The following is a 15,346-nucleotide window of genomic DNA, read 5'->3' as shown; positions in this document are numbered from 1 at the left end:
CTGGGAGCATGATATTTTATGTCTAACTCTATATAGTATAAAGGGAAATACACCAGGGAATTAGTTTGTTGACACTATACTTTCCATATTGTAAAATATACTTGGGAGAATTTGTTGAACTATATATAAGCAAAGGTATTCTAAATATTATTTTTGTGAAAAATTATCAGAAGTTTTGAATACACAGATAAATTATGTGATATAAAGCCATAGGTCTGAAACATAGTCCACATGTTAATAAGTTTCACTAGAAGAAAGAAAGAAAAGAAGACATAGAGCAAGGGTGGGCAGAATAAAGAAATATTTTCCATTGAAGTGATGCTGATAGTTCTAAGTTTATCTACCTATTATTTTTAGAGCTTTTATAATGTTATAGAGACTTTAGGAGTTGAAGATAAAACATAGACATAAAGTTCCTGACTCTGTGGAACTTCCTTTCTATTAAGTATAAGTGCAGGACAACATAGTAGTCAAAACACATATTAAGATTGTGACAAAATGCTGTACTGGAAAATAGGATCAAGAATCCTTTGAGTTGAGTTTCAATTAGAAGTACTGACAGGGTACCTATTAAAAACTTACACTGGAGCAAAGTTCTGGAGGAAATTATTAATTAGCAGATGAAACACACAGAATGTTACCTATAGAAGCAAAAAGTGAAAGTTAGATTCCACTAGTGTCTGAAGATGGGGCTAACACCATTCATAGAGAGTTTGGTCACGTGGTATTATGAAAGAGTAGTTGAGAAGGTGTCTGGAAGGCCCAGTTTGGGCTTTGGGTCTCTCTGTCTACTGGACATCTAGCTGGCAACACTTAGCAGGCCAATGAGTTCAAGCCAGAAGGTAAGGACAGTGGCCAGGGACAGATGTGTAATCCTGGTGATCATCAGCATGACGGTGGATTGTGGCAGGGGAGGTTGCCAAGGAAAGGAGTTCAGGAAGAAGAAAGAGCAATTGCAAGGTCTGGACCCCAACACATTGCATTATTCAAAAGTAAAGGAAGTGAGGAGGATTCAGGGATTGAGATTGGGAGACCTCTGTTAGTGAGGGAAGAAGAGAACCAGAAGCATGAGTGGTTCTGGAGGCACATTAGATCTTGGGTGCAAGATATACTAGTGATCAATGAGCCACTGAGTTAAATGCTGCTAACATGTTAAAAAAATAAGATGTAAGCATTGACTACTGGGTATAAGTGGTTCTGTGGTTCTAAAGAGGTGCACAATATTTAAAAATATCATCAGATATCCAGATATCTATTTTATATTATTTAACAATGAAAATATTATTTTATATCAGCAAATTTTTTTAATTTCAGGCATATAATATCCTGAAATCAAAACAATAGTTCTGTCTTTCTCTTAGAAGTTTTAGGTAATGCTATTTTTAAGAATAATGCTCTTAAGCATTGTGAAAACATGTCTGAGAAAATGAATAATTATTTATTATACCTTATCTAATCTACTATAAAATGGAATTACATCATTATTTTAAATTTCAGTAAGAAAATAATGTTGCCATTCAAACTATGGCTTGGCATTGATTGTACAATGCCATTGATTTCAGAAAACTTAAAATAAGAAAAAATGCCCATATTAAGACTTATGAAATATTACTGTATTAACTTTTTATAACTACACTAAGATATCCATTCTGTTTACATGATAAAGAATGAAACAAATGATAAATATTATAATCTATAGTGCTTTTGAGGAATAAGAAACTGTTCCGATCAAACAATAAACAGTATACTTAATTAGATCCTCCCTGCGTGGTGGTTAAAATTCTGTAAAATATCAGGATAGCAGAAAATATAGGAATTGTCAAATAAAACAGTAAAATTAGATAAATTTGTGTGCTATAAATAATTATTGAACAATTAATTTATTGTTATAGGTCACTACTTATAAATATGCTTTAAATTTTAAAATGTATGTGAAATAATTACTAACATTTATAAAATTAAGTTTATAAGATCATTTTTAATGCTTGCTAAAATAAGGAGAAAAATATTTGATTTGATTTAATTTAAAACAATTGAGCCACCACTGTGGATGACAATTCATTGATTTATTCATTCAAGAGAATAAATGCTTACTGTGTACCTTCTAATGTCCAGCACCTTGTTAGGAACTACAGATACAGAAGGGAAGACAGAAAAAAGAATCTCTATTCAAGCAACTTGTAGTTTAGAAATAGAAAACAGAAGGGAAATAATATAACATAGAATGTGCTAAGTGCTATGGAGAAAAAATGGAATTGATCAAAAAGGTGAGATGGAGAAACTGCAATTTAATTTAGAAAGCTCATTTAACTTATATCATGTAGGTCACCTGTGAACATGTAAAGCATTTCTACTTTTTCAAGTACAGAACTCCACCTGAAACAATGACAACTCTCCTTTGGAACTTTGTGCTTATTAGACATGTTAGAACAAAGCCTTGTTTCCTTCATGTTTACCGGAAGGAGAATGGCTTTTTGTTTGTTTGTTTTGTTTTGTTTTTGTTTTAAAACTGGAAATAAACAGCCCCTGAGCTCTGATTTTGAACTAGAATTTGTTCTTTCTGGATAAACCAGGGGCATCCTAAAGATGCCCAAATGCATTTTTATGAAATAGCTACAAACCAAGATATCTGAGTTGATTTGAAAATAGCAATATAAACAAATTTTTGAGTAGTGTAACAAAGAGTTATATCTTTTTGCAACCCAAATTATAGTGAAAATATCAAGCTATTCATAGTCAATTTTAAGATGAGTAAGAAATGAATATGTAGAGTTTGAATTCTTATAAGACTTCTCTATATGAGAATTAATCCAATTTAATGAAATTATATAATGCTACTTATCCTATATTTTGGACCCAAATAAACTCATATGCACCAATGGAAATGAACTAAGATGTTTAAGATTACTCTTCTTGAATTTTTATAGGGAGAAATGTGGTCTTCCAAGACAAATTAGTTTAACATGAAACATTCATTTTAAAATTCAATGATTTTATAAAATACACATTGATTTATTTAATAAGACTTCTGTACTTTCTCCTGTTTCTTGAATATGTAAAACTTTTAATATGACAACATGAAAATTAGAAATAATGCAGTATTAAAAATAATGTCAGTTCTGATTTAAGCTCTGCCAATAAATATCAGTGTTACTGTTGGCAAATTATTACACCTTTTTGAATTGCAATTTCCTCAACTTTAAATGAAGGGAATAGTGAAGGTTGTCCTTAAGTTGCGATATGCTTCTAATCTGTATTTGAACACTTACTTTTAAAAAAATCAAGATGTTTTTCACCATACTTACATCAAACATTAGCACAAATTTTGCCCAACATGTTTCAGCAGAGTGTTTATTTATTTCCTCATTCTATCATATATTATTTATCCCCTTTAATATATATTCTACAACCTGAAAAACATGAACACATTATTAACTGCTTCTTATTACCAAGGAGTCCTTGTTATGAGCCAAACCTGTTTAACCCAGATTTCTCCTGGTTTTCCTGGGGGCATGGCCCAATGTTGAATGAATTGCTGTATAAGCAATGCCAGAAAGGAGCTTAAAACACCCTTTCATTTAGAGCAATGTTTTTGAACTTGTGCCCTAAAACTGGCACAATTCAAGAAATATTCAGTATCACTATAAAAGAGAAAATCTGCTGTAATCAGTTTATTATTGTACGAAAACAGATCTGAAATCTTTAGCAAAGTCTGAGTGCTTTTTTTAAACCAACTGGTTTGTTATCAAGAAAAACACATTGCAAATCACACCTATGGATTTCTAAGCCACAAAACAAAGCTATTGCCCACCACCCTGAGGAAAGTCTAAGGTTTCTTTATTTCTGTAACAATATATAATATTTTAAGTATAAACATAAAATTCAATTTACTGCTGGCTAATTATTTTATTAATAATAAATTGTGATTATTACCAAAGTGCTAGGCTTGTACTCTATGGGGTTAAAGTCACAGATAAGCAAAAAGAAGAAAATAAAAACATTATATTCCTACATTATATTCACATCTTGTCCCCAGTTAGAGAAAAATACTAAAAATATTAAAAATCTTCTTTATCCTTCCACATTTACATGCATTTTTACTGCAATATATATGTACATGTATTTTACATGTACATGTATTTTACTAAAATGAAATTATATTGAACTTTCTATTTTATAACCACTTTGAGTTAATTTTCTCCTTTGCCCACAATTTTGTTTTATGACCAGTCCACATTAAAATTTTTCCAGAATGTCCCAAAACTGTTCTTTATAGCTGGCATGTCCAACTCAGGATCCAATTAAACATGGCATATTGACTAGCTACAGCCCTGTCATCTTTAACTTAGCACACATATCAATCACCCCCTTTTTCTTTTAAAAGACACTAACTTGTTGATGAGAGATAAGTTAAAGTTACCCTTTTAAGTGCTTTAAACACTTCAGGAATATCTACATTGTTAAAGAGTTAATAATTTACTTCCAAACCCTGTGTTAACTAACTTCACAATATACCCTATTTCTCAAAGATTTGTTGGAATCCAGGGGAAATCAATCATTGTACTATTGGGGATTCTGTACTAATTTTTAAAAGATTGAGTGTTCTCTTGATCTTTCCACACTGGGAGAAGGACCTGATGCATGCTCTTCCTGGCAGAGTATCAGAGCCCTTCATGACAGAGCAGGAAGGTATCCTAAGAATAAAGTGTCAAGTATTGCTTAAATATACCTTCTTTGTGATTTCCATAAATCAATTCCCCCATGTACTCCTTCATGCATCAGAGTGAAATATAAACAAGAACGTGTTCCTTGTGGGCTGCGTAGTACCAGTTTACCTAAATTAATGTTTATTTAGTATCTAATGATGTTTTCTATTGAGAGAAACCGGGCTCTGTTTTCTCAAAAGTTTTTTTTTTTTTTTTTTTTTTTTGCCAAGTCTCATAAATCTGAGGAAAGGCGATCAGTGTAACCCCTACTAACAACCGAAGTGGCCACACACAGAATAAACAAGGGCCCATTTATAAAGCCATCACTGAGACTCTAAAGGGGTAAATTTAGATTTCTCAGTATTAATTTATGATGTGTGCAATGCACTTTGCACTCAAAGAAAGAAAATCGGAAAAGAGTAAAAAATATATGCATTTAACAAAGCTTTAATACATTAATGTACTATTTAAGCTTGAGGGCTACCAAAAAAGAAAGAAAGACAGGAAGGAAGGAAGGAAGGAAGAAAGAGAGACCCAATATGTTTCTGTGAACTATATAGAAGTTGGTTTTGGTATATTAGAATTTCTAAACAATTATTTATCAATATCACTAAAAAAGATAATTTTCTGGGTGCTTTACCCCCAATTTTTAAATTAATCAATCATTCATTTAATTGAAGTTTGAGAAGTCATGTCTTCACCAATACAAAAAAAAAGTTTGAAAAATAAAATTCCTAGTAAAACACTGAGAAAATGGTTAGTTTTATCTACAACTTCAGTATCAGCCAAAGTTAATTCCATATGAATTTTATTGTTTTAAAGTCAAAATTTATTTCTCTAGACATGAAATTACAACATTATTTAGAACTCAATAATAAAACTTTCTAAATATGTCATAATTTATTTATAAAAGACACAGATTACATCAGGGAAATAAGGAATCTAACTCATGGTGGTCTTGTTTCCATTTAATCATTCTCCATGGTAATACGGTATTTTCCCCAAATTGCATTAGACATGGATCTCAAGAGCAGGACGTAAGCAAGTTTTAGAAAGAACAAGAAGGGCTTTTGATATTTGGTTTATTTTAGTGATCCCAGAAAGAGAGTTTTCATAAGAAAGAAAAGAGGGATGGCATTTTTTAGTGTCTGAAAAACCCCGTCAATGTTTTCTTTAATTTTATGGCTCCTTTTGCCTTTTTTCTAAGATTCCCAGACAAGCAATATGATGTGAATGGACTAACCTTTTCTCTTTTTGGCTGGCCGATAGTTTCTCAGAATAAATATGCATCTTATACTTTTTTTTTTCCTGAATTTATCTTTCTTGAACCATATCCATGAATTGAGAAGACTTTCTCAGGGGATGCCAAAGGCTCAGACAATAAATGCCACATTGATCAGGTGCATCAAGAGCTAGTCTATCTCAAGACAACTTACTCTTCTTTCCCTTTCTGTTTCTCTCTGTCTTTAGGTACTGGGGATTGAACCCAGGGGTGCTTGCCACTGAGTTACATCCCCAATCTTTTTTCTTTTTTCTTTTGAGAAAGGGTCTCACTAAGTTGCTTAGGGCATCATTAAGTTGATGAGGCTGGCTTCAAATTTGCAATGATCCTGACCGGGTCTCCTGTTGCTGGGATTATAAGAGTGTGCCATCATGCCCAGCTAAACTTTTTCTCCTTTCAAAAATAAACTTGTCTATATGCCTTCATGCAGCAAAATAATTTCTAATGAGATCTTTTTAAAATGACCAATTTGCCAAAATGATAATGAGTAACCTAAACATATCTATCATAAAACTATATGCAATTAGGAATGAAATTGATATGACATAAAATCAGACCATATGAGGAAAATACCTGACCTATAAATTCTAAAGCAAATGTTAATAATTTTGTTATTGCAGAAATAACTGGTGGTTACAGATAATAACAAATACATTATACATAAAATATAATCTGGTTGTATAAAACTTTCTAGTGCTCTCCAGTAAAAATATAAGGTGAGATGTAATTTTAAAAAAATTCTTGTGGTCACGTAAGAGCAGTGAAAAGTAACCAATGAAACCAAATTTATAATATAATTTATGTTATTCAACATATCCAAAATATCACCTTTTTAACATGTAATCCAGATAAAAATTATTAATTATTTTACTTTTTCCATGCTGTCTTAAAAAAAAAACAAAAACAAAAACAGGTGAAACCCTTTCAGTGTTTCTCTATGTGAATGCTAAGATTTAATCAAAAATACTTGGTCTGTGTTCAGTTCTCATAAAATTTGCAGTTCCAAGCACAGTGACACACACCCTTAATCCCAGCATCTTGGAAGGCTGAGGCAAGAGGATTAAGAGTTTGAGACTAGGCTCTGAAAATTATGGAAGTTCTAAGCAACTTAGCAAGGCCCTGTCTCAAAATAAAAATAAAATAAAAAGGGCTGAGGATGTGCTCAGTTGTTAAGTGCCCCTGAGTTCAATCCCTAATACCAAAAAATAAAATATAAAAAAGAATAGAAAACTTGCATTTGGAAAAAATTGAACATATTAAAGGTGTTTCAAACAAATTTAAAAGTTTTTAATAACTGAAATAAATGTTAACTTTAAAATTTAAATTATTTAAGATTAAAAATAACAACACTGAATTTAAAGCTAATATGGGATAAGAAGATATAAGCATTTATACACAGATTTTTTTTGGGGGGAGTACCAGTAATTAAACTCAGGGGCACTTAACCACTGAGCCACATCCCCAGCCCTTTTTTTTTTTGTATTTTATTTAGAGACAGGGTCTCACTGAGTTGCTTTGTGCATTGCTAAGTTGCTGAGGCTGGCTTTGAACTAGGGATCCTCCTGCTTCAGCCTCCTGAGCTGCAGCAGATACAGGCATAAGCCACCATGCCTGGCTTACAGATTTAATTTTAAGTAACTAATCTGCAATATCCAATACTTTAGGTCAACCTTAAAGCTACATTTGTCCTATGCTCCTCACTCCTAATTTGAAACATCTGATTACTGTAAAATAGATATCATTATTCCTTAGGATTTTATTAGAATTTACTACAGATTCCAATGTTAATATTAATTCATTAAAAAATCTTTCAATGATGGGAGAAATTGCCATTACCAAGCAATCTGGCTTTAATGGCCTCTGTATTTAAATTAAAAAGAATAAATAAGTTTCAGAAATTCTAGAGAAACTTGATAAGACACACAATCCTAGCCTGGCATTTATTAGTGTTGGCATTTATTATTTCATTTGGTTTGATTGCATTTGTTTATGAAGCAAGGAGGAGGATTATCCTTGACACTTCATCAGGAATTATTTCAAAGGCTCTGAACTACTGAGTGTAAATGGCAGCAGGACAATAACCTGTCTTCCAAATATTAAAACTTGGAATTATTCTATTGCAGTATAGGAATTACGATGACAGGAATTTTTACTTTGTATCATTTATTTTGTTTTCAGACTGGCATAATGGTTGGTATATAAAACATGTTTCATTTATTGTGAAGAATCAAAGAAACTGAGTGAAAGAATGGAGCCAAATATAAACTGTGAGGTCTTAACACAGCTATGAGGCTCTGAGAAACATCAAAGAGGTGCCCATAATATTTGATTGTTTTGGGAGGGTTCAATGTGAAATCCTTAAATCAACATGTAATAAGGAAAAAAAAATGACATTTTTATTCTATGCTGTTGACTACTTACAATTCTAAAGATACATAAATACTGTATAACAATCTGAGAAATTTGCCACTTTCAACACTTATTACTCAAATACAAAACTCTAAGATATTCAAAACACATAAAAATAAAAGGAAATTTAATTGGTACAAATAGGAAATTCAATCTACCTTATGTTTGTATAGTACCTTATAGTTTCTTAGCTTTCCCTTTCTCCTTGCTTGCTCACTCTGTGTATGTCTGTGTGTGATATACATTTACACACATCGTGTGTCACTTATTATCATACTGTAAAATACTTAACAATTCTGTATTTAAGATATAAGATAAGAAACAGTTTTATTGGTTAAAAAATAAATGATCTTATTTTTGAAGTAAATAAAAAAAAAAAAAAGAGGACCTGGCGTGACAGCAGATATCACAGGTAAAAGAAACAGAAGAGTAGGACAAGAACTGGTCTTTTCATGTATATGCAAAGTAAAGTCTCCAAACACTTTCTGGTGACAAGACAGCAGACTCCAATGAATAGGAGCAGGCTACACAAGGATGCTGAAAAACGGTGGTAAAACTCAAAGGAGTAGCACATTTACTAGGACAATTAAAGAGAGCTGTCTTAGGAATAGAAAAACCGAAAGAAAGCATATTGGCAGAGCAATGAGAACAAGGAAGTGAAGGGGAAAGAAAGCACAGTCCAGTTGGCATATGACTGCACCATAGGATTAACATTATTCAGTTTCAGTTCCAATCACAGAAGCAGTTTTCTATCCCTCTTCATAAACATTCCATTTCTGACTTCCTGTGAATTTATTTCTATAGATTTGCTACTCTGTATGGCTCAGGTGTGAGCTATCCCCCAAAAGCTCATGTATGAGTTAATGCAAGAATATTTAGAGGTGAAATCATTGGGTTGTAAGACCCTTAAACCACTCAGTGAATTAATCCTGCCATGGGTATTAACTTAGTGGTAACTGAAGGCAGGTAGAGTATGGTTGGAGGAGGTGGACATTGGGAGCGTGATGTTGAGGTATATATTTTGTATCTGGTGAGTGGAATCTCTCTCTATTCTTCCTAATCATCATATCTTGAGACACTTCCCTCCACCACACTCTTGCACCATGATGCTCTGCCTCACCTTGAGCCCTGAGGAATGAAATCCACTTTCTATGGACTGAGGCCTCTGAAACCATGAGCCCCCAAGTAAATTTTTCCTCCCCTAAAAGTGTTTTTGTCAAGTCTTTTGAACACAGCAGTGAAAAAGCTAACTAAAACAACTATCTACCTGGCTGGAAAGTAATTGTACCAATAATAGAAAATTTAATCAATTTAGAAGGAAAATATGGAAACACATACATACATATATGTCTGCATATATTTTTTACATTTAGGTAATAAGATTTCATGAAAATAAAAATAATCAAATTATTATTTTTCTTCTATTACCTTGTATTTACATATAATTTATTTCCCCCAATGTCTCAATTACCTAAATATTGTTTAAGTTACCTAGGTATCAGCCAATTTATTGTTTTCTTTTCTTGCAGTTGTATGTGAAATAATCAGAATCAGTCCTGGACTCACAGTATAGGTGAAATGCCCTTCCTACTCACTCCAAATCATCTGAATTCATTGACCAACTCGATGCAACATCTCTCCACAGATTTATAGAAGTCTTTCGACTGAGAGTGAGCACAATGTCCCAGATATACCTTCCTGCCCAGTACTAGTGCTGTGTTTCATTCCTTCAAACACCTACTTTTTAGTAGATGATAAATGATTTTAATCTGAATAAAAATTAAAAGTATCCTGCCAATAAAAGCCAGCTAATCATGATCGCATTCAGAGATTATGACTGCAACTGTTTAAAAGTATGTACATTTGATAACAAAGTAGACTGTAAGAAATTGCAATTTTAAAAATGAATAGGTGGGGGCTGGGGATGTGGCTAAAGCGGTAGCGCGCTTGCCTGGCATGCGTGCAGCCCGGGTTCATTCCTCAGCACCACATACAAACAAAGATGTTGTGTCTGCTGAAAAACTAAAAAAAATAAATAAATATTAAAATTCTCTGTCTCTCTCTCTCTCTCTCTCTCTCTCTCTCTCTGTCTTTCTCTCTCTCTCTCTCTCTCTCTCTCTCTCTCAAAAAAAATGAATAGGTGGGAAAATGAATAAGTCAAAATTTGAACTCACAAGAATGTCAGTTATTAAGTATCATTGCTAATGATCAATATTATCCAACCCTGTCTAAAATATTGCAAGAAAATATTGCTTCCATCATATTTTTTCTTTTCATTAATAGGTAGTCTATACTCTTGACTATTAATTTTAGCATACCTTGCTTTACTGTCAATGGGGACATTATTGCTCACAGTTTATTCAGAAAGCAACAGATCTAGTTTAACACTCTCATTCTTGGGTTCTTATAATCCAGATAAAATCCAGTAAGGGCCTTAGCTGATTCTATATGATATTTGTTTTTAAAAGGAAACATTATTTATATAGTTAACTGGGTTATTCAAATGCAAAACTGAGATAAAATGGAATACACACTCAAATGCTCCCCTTGAAGCACTCCAGGTTTATTTGTAGTTTGGATATATACATGAGAAGGCATATTCCTCTTCTCAGTACAATATACCTCATACAGACTGTTAAAACAAGTAGCTCTCCTGAGTGAAAAGGTATAGTTAGAACCTTTGGAAAACATTTAGTCCAAATCATAAAATACTGTGTCAAAGAAAAAAAAAGCCCTACTAGGCATTTATTCTATTATTTTATTTAAAATATATAAGTACCACTTGCCTCAAGCTATGATAATGGTCCCATGCTACATCACTATGTAGGCCAACAAACTCTCCAAAATTACAATTATACTGTGAATACTAAGAAGTACTTGCAATATCTGGACTGAGAAAAAAATTTAAAAATACCAAGATTAAGAGGTAGGACTGTGAGCTTTGATGGTTGTTTCCCACTCACTTTCCATGTAGCAAAGGCTTTTTCACTTCTCAATTTGAAAACTCAAGGATTATACTTGACATTGGTATCTAATAGCCTAAATTTGTGATTCCAGGACTATGCACTAAGGTAACTTTGCAGTGATAAGTGGACTCATCTAGCAGGCTGTGGGCTATTTTAAAATTTCAAGGTAAATATAACAAGGCTCAACATCTATCGTATGAGTCATGTAGTCAAGGTATTTCACAGTTTCAACATTAGTGAGGGCACATTCCTTTCTAGGACATCATAGCTGTGTGAAGTTGGTCTCAGCAGGTGATGTGATAAAATCAAGTATCTCCTGAAAATCCTTGTGGAACAGGTAATGAGGTTCCCAGTGCTCAATCAGATTCCAAGGTATGAAAAGTAGTAAAGTGCCCAACATATGCATACACCTTATTCATAAGTAATTAGTAAATAATTTCAGAATGAATTAAAGTATTATTTTCATTTTTTTTTTCAATTTAGGTTATCGGGACATAAATACTTACTAGGTTGTTTGGCTATAACTGTTTAATAATCAAAATTCTTGGTACTTATTTGTTGGCCTAGTGAACTAGTCCATTTCTGAGCTGCTAAAATTCTAAGAATTATATGTACTTTTCTGAAAACAAAACAAAACTATTTCCCTGTAATTAGGATCACTCACCAAATCAAACCTGAAGGAGAATTTGTGTTATGCAACATACTAATCAATTTCTCACCTGATTCTTACTGTTAATTTTGATATCTTCTTTATTCTTCTGTATTTTCCAGCTTTTGCTAGATTTATGGCCAAATATTTATAGTCACTGGAGCTTTTCTATACTATGGTTTTGAGTTTATGTGTAAATCTGCCAGGTAGGTAAAGCCTGGTGCAACAATGTCCTGATTGTGGAACCACAATTAAGCCCTCCTGGAAAGAGTCCAGAGCCCACTTTCCTTACATGCACTCTACTCAGTGGCTAATGGTGTGATTTTAGTGTTTCTTTTAAATTCTTTTCATTGTAAATGTGAGACAAACAAAATAAAAAAAAAGAATGTTTTCAAAGATTTAAAACTGTTTAACTTGGTTATAATATTTAAAAGCTTCATTTCAACATAGAACTTTCTTCAAATGCTAAGCTTACATGTTTAAACAGTATGGTACCACAACAAAGAAACACACACATACACACACACAGGCACAAAGAGGTTATCTGATTACTGAGACTGAAAGGCAAATAAATTAAAGTAAAAAGGAAATTGCTTCTGCAACCTTATAGAAAACTGCATAGATAAAATAAAACAATGTTATTAAAGACAATTATTCATTCATTTAGTCTTTCCATATTTTCCTATTTATTTATTTATTTATTTATTTATTCTTCTTTTTGGGGGGGTACTGTATAGTTCGTCTTCCTTCCTTACCTTATTCTTGCACTTTAGAAATCTTTGCATAAACCAGGTAAACTTCTCCAAGTTTATACATATACAAATGGTTTGTAAAAATTCTTTCTAATCCTAAACTAAGAAAAATAAAAACAAAAACAAAGCAAAGGAAGAAACAAAATCAGAAAGGGTAATGATTATTTTCAAAATCCTTTCCAGGAAGTGTATAGTGTTTAACCAGAGAGGCTAATGGTAACACAGCAATATATTTCTATATTGGTTAAAATTGAACAGCAAAATTAATGAGAGACAAAGACACACACACAGAAAGTGTATGTGTTGTGTGTGTGTGTGTGTGTGTGTGAGAGAGAGAGAGAGAGAAAGGGAGGGAGAGAGGAGGGAGAGGGTCATCATATAGCTACACGATTTTTTGTTTATTTGAATGCTATTCTTTCTATATCATCATAGCATCTTGTACCAGTGCAGGTTTTTACATTGATTTTTTCCTATTCAGTTCATCATATTGACCTTAAGATTCCATACAAGTGTAAGATTTTATATTGAATTTTGCCCAAAGGATATTAAGAAATCTTTAAATTCCTATTATAAAGTTCTAAATTTTAGAGTATCTAAAAAAGAATGAGAGATTTTTCTGACCATACTTTGGTCAAGATAATGAAAAAGTTCACAAAATCTGTTTTCAAACAATACCTCTTACAAATGCATCATATAACCTGAGATGTTTTCTTAATTTTTTAATTTTAATAAGGGTTAGTTGTCTTGTAGTTTCTATGGCTGGATAATTTCATAGTTATTGATTTCATGATCACTTTACAATTTTTTATTTGCTTTATTAATTGTTGCCACCTTAATCTCTTCTTTATTTTTTAAAATGACCACACTTATACTTACTTATAGGATAGTGTTTGCTCACAGAGTGAGTGTTCTTTGATCTTGGGTCTTATTTCACCTACTTATTAGACAAATTTTACCACAGTGAGTACTTAAGTCATGATTGAATTACCTTTTCCTGGTTATTAGAGTAAGCCCAAGTTGTAAGTGACATGATCATTGTCAGCCATAGGCAAGAGAAAGCAACATAAATATAATTTGATCTCATATCACCAAATTATATCACTAAGTAATCAAAAGACAACATTATTTGTGCCCGAAAAGGAATAGTTTATAATCTGAGTACAACTACATATCTGGACTGTGGAAGACAAGTTTGGAATGATGAAAATGAACTTAGGTGGGTAAGTGCATAAAAGATTAATATGAATATTACAGTAAAAGAAACTGAGAGCTATTTATTATGCCTGGCAAATAGTAAAACAACAGAAAACTAACAGAATATGCAGTCTGATGTTTAAAATAGTCAATAATAATTTAAGAATAAAAGAAAATTCCTAAGATTATGTATTAGCAATGTTTTTAAACATATATTGATATTGACTGGTGATTTATAACCTAATGACAATATTTTAATGTATATCAATAACAGAACCAAAAGCATTATAATGACTATGTCATTAATTCATTGCTTAAATGAATAAGTGTGATTTCGTAGCAAAGACATAATAATCTTTTGTTTTTCAAGATTTCTTGGGTTATCATATCTAGAACAAATATTACATACATATGTGAATATAGATTATCCAAATTTTCTCTTAGCCAACTGACAAGGAGATTTTCTCCTTCTATCATCTCATCTAGGAGAGTCTGTATTGGTCAGAGTTTTCCAGAGAAATGGAACCAATAGGATATCTATCTATCTATCTATCTATCTATCTATCTATCTATTTATCTATCTTTCTATGAGTGAGATTTATTACAAAGAATTGGCTCACATGACAATGGAAACTGATGAGAATCCCAAGATCTGCAGTTGACCAGCTGGAGATCCAGGAAAGCCAGTAGTGTAGTCTTAGTGCAAAGGCCTGTGAACCAGGAGAGCAGATCTTGCAGTTCCAGTTCAAATCTGAAGGCTTGAGAACCAGGAGAGCCAATGTATAGTTTCACTGAGTGCCTGCAGATTCCAAAACAAGGAAGATTAGATGTTTCAGTCCAAGTCAAAAGGCAAAGAAAAGAAAAAGAAAAAGATAACTCAGGTCAGTCAGAAGGAAATTCCCACCTCCTTGTGGGTGGATGAGACTTTTTGTTCTCTTTAGACTCCTTGGATGGGGCCCTCCTACATTAGGGAGGGGAATCTGCTTTAATCAGTCTACCAATTCAAATGTTTATCTCATTCAACCTTTTGAATGTCTTCACAGACACATGCAGAGTAATGTTTGACCAAATGCCTGGGTACCATGGCCCAGTCAAGTTGACACAAAGTTAACCTTCAAAAAACCCTTTTGTACTGCCGTTTTCAGCATTAAAATACCTTATTGCTTGGTCCTTAACACATAATTTTCAAACTACCAAATCTCCTGTGCCTGCTGATCTGAAGAAAGTTCAGATGTTACAGACTGCAGAGAATTCCTATGCTCTGAACTCTGCCCATGCAAATTTTCTTAGGACTGTTTGGGACATTATATTAATTAAAAACTTATGGCAGGTGATAACATTTACCTTTCAAGAGAATACTTACATATTTTATTAAAATAAGAAAGTTG

General features: G+C 32.6%; 1 protein-coding gene across 1 annotated transcript in view; it reads right to left on the bottom strand.

The window, feature by feature from the left end:
- Positions 1-14,818, bottom strand: part of Sema3d (semaphorin 3D) — a 173,456-nt gene extending 158,638 nt beyond the window's left edge. The window contains exon 1 of the mRNA XM_046464198.2: positions 14,579-14,818. The gene's annotated coding sequence lies outside the window, so the exon portion shown is untranslated. The remainder of the gene's footprint in view (positions 1-14,578) is intronic.
- Positions 14,819-15,346: the final 528 nt, after the last annotated feature.

Source organism: Marmota monax, unplaced genomic scaffold, assembly GCF_021218885.2.
Source record: "Marmota monax isolate L192 unplaced genomic scaffold, Marmota_monax_Labrador192_F-V1.1 WCK01_AAM20220418_F8-fsc00065, whole genome shotgun sequence".
Taxonomy (NCBI): Eukaryota; Metazoa; Chordata; class Mammalia; order Rodentia; family Sciuridae; genus Marmota; species Marmota monax.
This window is presented reverse-complemented; position numbering and strand designations above follow the sequence as displayed.